At 35.8% G+C, this 4,637-nt stretch overlaps 1 non-coding gene across 1 annotated transcript; it reads left to right on the forward strand.

Moving 5' to 3' along the window:
- Positions 1–4,564: 4,564 nt before the first annotated feature.
- Positions 4,565–4,637, forward strand: Trnav-aac. Its single transcript has one exon. It is a non-coding gene; the product is annotated as a tRNA-Val (tRNA).

The raw sequence follows: 4,637 nt of genomic DNA on the forward strand, positions 1-4,637 counted from the left end.
TCGCTGCACAAACAATTTGGACTTTTTTCTCTTTCTTCTTTTTTTGCGCCCTCTGTTAACGTATTTCTCTCATATTGCCGAGGGGTCTGACAGCTTGACGCTTTGCTAAATGTTATTGGGGTCAGTTGTGCGGTACACGCTACAGTCTAATATGTATGTACATATATGTACTATATGTACGTGTATGTGTGTGTGTGTGTGTAGTGCAGCTAAGTACACACACACACATATATATATGGTATATATGGCTTGCATGCAGTTAAAAAATAAATAAGCTATTAGCACGAAGGTTTTTGCAGCTTTTTAGTCAGCCAACGATTATTGATTTTTCTTTGCCTCGACAGAATTTTAATTTTTGTTTCACTTTCGTTGACATAATTACGAGCACATTTTCAGTTTTTTTTATGCATAACATTGAAACACGTGCAGTTAAATATGTACTTAAGTTGTATTTAAGTTGCTGTTGTTTAAGAAGCGCTCAAAAGCTGAAAGGGAACCCCCACCCTTGCTTTGCTAAGGTTTTGCATACTCTTTCAAATTGTCCAGCCTATTGTATGGAAAGAAGAAGAAAGGTTTTGTACAGCTTTATAGAACTTTTTAATAGCTATTAGATTTTCCTATTAATTTTTTAATATTATATATAAATAAGAAACTGAAATTGAGAGCAGAAGTCGTTACTGTTTTGCAACATAATTTTCTCGAATGGGCTTAAAACTTGTAACATTTCTCTCCTACCTTTAGAATTTTGAGCGGCAAAAGCAAAATATCATCTTCTGAAAGGTCCAAGTAGAGGTTACGAACCTTTGTTCGTGCGATTTACGTATCTGTTAAACATTTTTTAACAGCGCTTTGTTTGATTTATTAACGAATATAATCTTTGTTTTTGGAGGGTTAGTGCGTCAACTGAAATGTATGGAAGCCATAAAAATCTCTATATACTATATAGTATATGTACTCGTACAGTATTTCACATGAAAACTCGTTCGTTCCTCATAAAGAGAATAATATCTTAAACAGCACTTAATAAAATAAATAACGGCTCTTGCTTTTTGGCCTTCCTGCGCCAATTAGCAATTAGCAATTAGTTGAGCCTTCCAAATACCCATGTTATCAGTAATTTGTACAAGTTTTCTATGATTTTTATCGCGAATAAAACGCATGTCAATGCATCGAGTTACAGTCATTAAAGTTGATTGCACATTACGACTGTTGTTGTTGCTGTTGCTGGTTTTGTTGTTGTTAGGGCTGCTGTAACGGGGCCTGGCCCGAGAGTGGAGGCTCCATAAAATGCAAAATAGTAGTTTGATTGTGAGCCCATAAATGTTAACAGCCAGCAAAGGTGCATAAAAACAATTAACTTCAACAATTTAAAGGGCGTAAAAATTTCAGTTGCATTCAACACAGGCTTCCTATCGATAAGCAGCTTAATGATGTCGTTGTGGAGATCCAAATATTTAACGTTGCTCCGAAACTGGTTGCATTGTGGGGACTGAAGAGTGTGGCTGTGGAGCGAGAAGAGAATGCATCCAAAACCGCAATTTTGAAACGATTTGCGGTTGGGAGGCATAAAAAAAATGCATGTGTTATAAAATTATTACCACATACAGTGAAGATCATTGGCTGAGAAATCTGAGACATCGATACGCTTGTACTTGTATAACAAATTACACAATCTTGCAAAAATCCCTGGCCTTGGCCAGTGCTGGTTTATACAAATGTGCGAGTATATAGTATGGCTAAATGTTGGAAGAGTAAATATTTTGAAAATAAAAGTAAGATTCTTCTTAAAGAACTCAATGGCGAGCAGATATGAGAGAATCCAATCAAACACTTAACAAAATCTTCCTTTTCTTTAAATAATGGAGGACATTTTTCAATGATGTATTATCTATATTATTTAATTTTTATACAATAATGCAAATGCACCCAAGTTGTATTAAGTATCCATAAGATCTTTTACTTGTAAATTATAATTTGTTTATCGATGTTATAAATGTTCTGCAGTAACAGGGAACAGTTTTTATTGCCGAGGTGACATTTCTTCATTCATTATACTGATCTTTTGTTATCTGATATAAGCTAAGTTTGAGTGATTTGAAAAATTATTTTAAAAGGGTAGACTTAGAGACGGACTTTATTAGGGATCTGCATCTAAACAGCATCGTTTTTCTCAATGAATTCTATGCTTGTTTGCAAGAGCTTATGCATTTAAATTAACTTCTATTTAACTTCAAAAGAAAATAAACTAAAATAACTAAAACTACAATGAAAGACTTCTTGTTTATTCGGCTTAGACGTCACTCCATATTTTGGAATCTTAGTTCACCTCAGCCACAACTTCCCAGGATAGACAGCATCCATCAGATCGATCAAAAGATGCAATCATTTGTTAGTTCTTGTGTTTAACAAACAATCGCCATTAAAAATAGAATAGTTGCATAACAAATACTTTTAAAAAATAAATTCGGTTTAGAGGAAATGTAATTGACTGTTCCTTTCCCCCATATTTGATCTTCACTGCTTACAAATAGCATTGGAATCAATCAAATCAACTGGCACTGGCACTCAACTTGACCTTCCCGCAACCCATAATTTTTACGCTGCGCTGCCACATCGGCCTCAGTTAGTTCAGTTCAGTTCAATTCAGCTTAGCTCCGCTCAGGAGCCAGAGAGTTCGACTCGAATTCCAAACAAATTGCCACACATTCTGCAACACGCCTCGGTGCGGTTCGGTGATTTATTAAAAAGTGTTTGCAACATTCGTGCCACGTCTCGCACAACATGAAATCTGCATAAAATTAACAGACAGCCCCCTCGCATTAGGCTACTGACCAATCCAATGGCCAACACAATCTTCGCAACAAGCCGCTGGCATATCAAACAGATACTTTTTTTTTTTTTGCTTTCAAACAACAATGAAAACATTTTTCATAAAATTCAATAAATAAATGTTTGTATGCATTATGAGTCGTCGCGACGCAGCGATTTGTGATTTATGCTTCAAATGCAATGCTGCAGTTTTGAAGATGGAATCGGGAGAGAGGAAAACCCAAAACCAGATGCAATTTATCATTAGAGTGGCTTGTGCCAATGCCTGACAGTGAAAACACGTTCGCGTCTCTTGGCCAAGTTAATGACGACGAAGAAGTTGTAACAATAAAATGCGTGAAAACCAGCAGATGACGAGATGAAAAGATGCAGAGGGGAGTTGGGGAGCTAAGATACAAAAACACACACACACACACAGTCAGATTGTTTATTAGACTATAAAGTGAAAAGTGCAGACATTTGATTTGTTGCTGGCCAACGGCTTTTTGTTCGCCTCGCTCATTAGCCAAAGAAATTATGAAAATGTCTGTGAAGAAATGCTCGCCGTCGTCGGCATCGCCATCGTGCCTTATTGTTATTTAAATGGGCCTCCGAAAGTGATAGTGGTGTTAAATTTTGACCTTAGCTACAGAGAAAGAAAAAACCCCATATGACTAAACACAATGCAAACAAGTCGTTTGTCTTATGCGCTCGTTTCTATATACAAACATATGTATGTACATATGTACTATAGGTATAGTATATGCGGACATCCAAGCAGAACATTTGTGCAAATAGGCGTTGCACACCGTTCGTATGATGAACGTTAATATGATCCCAGCAGTACGTCGAACTAGTACCTAATTAATAAATTATAATTAAATGATAATTATTCATCTACATTCACTGCTTAGTTGAATGGTCCTACAATTAATTAATTAAATATTTAAAAAAAAACTATATAATTCGCCTAAAATCTTTGTTAATCAAACCATTCCTATAAAAATTAACAAAACCAAATAGTCAATGTATGGTGGGAATAAAACTCGTTCGTGGCGGTGAAATGAATGTTTTTTGCTTGCTTTTTTGAAATGTGCATTGTTTTTTTTTAAAGTATGTCTAAAAACGGGTCACGAGATGTGAATAATATTGTTGATTGAAATCGATTTGGAACGATGTTTAGTTCTTAAAATTCTAAAACAAAATTTGCCCACTTATTTACATCAATAGCAAATGTGCACTTTTGTTAATCTACAAATGCTATATGTTGATTTTGGAAGGAACTGAAGCGATAAGAACAATTCCAACTAAACGGCAACAAACTAAATTTCTAAGCTAATTCATTCAATATCGGTATTATAATTGCACACTACAAACATTCCAACGTTATCCATCATTCCATCATTCATTCACATGCTGTGTTGCCAAAATAACAATAACAATTTCGACTTAATTGCCCAAGTGCTATAAATAAATGCCGGCATTATACCTGTAGATACGAGTTAGACAAGTCGAAACATTTTGCGTTTAAATAATTTGTGCTATATTGCCGCATACGAGAACACAAATACCAACTTGATTGGCTGTCGACAGTTGAAATTCTTCAATATTTTCTATTTCTATTTCCAACAAATTTCGCAGTCCATTTGTTTACCTAATCTTTTTAAAAACTAACCTAAAGCTACAAAGTGCAAACACAAAACGCGAACAGTGGCATGCTCTGATTGTAGCCGTTTTGGCCAACAGGCAGATAGCTGTTTCCGTGGTGTAGCGGTTATCACATCTGCCTAACACGCAGAAGGCCCCCGGTTCGATCCCGGGCGGAAACA

The sequence above is a fragment of the Scaptodrosophila lebanonensis genome, unplaced genomic scaffold (assembly GCF_003285725.1).
Source record: "Scaptodrosophila lebanonensis strain 11010-0011.00,11010-0021.00 unplaced genomic scaffold, SlebRS2 tig00000043-arrow-pilon, whole genome shotgun sequence".
Classification (NCBI taxonomy): domain Eukaryota; kingdom Metazoa; phylum Arthropoda; class Insecta; order Diptera; family Drosophilidae; genus Scaptodrosophila; species Scaptodrosophila lebanonensis.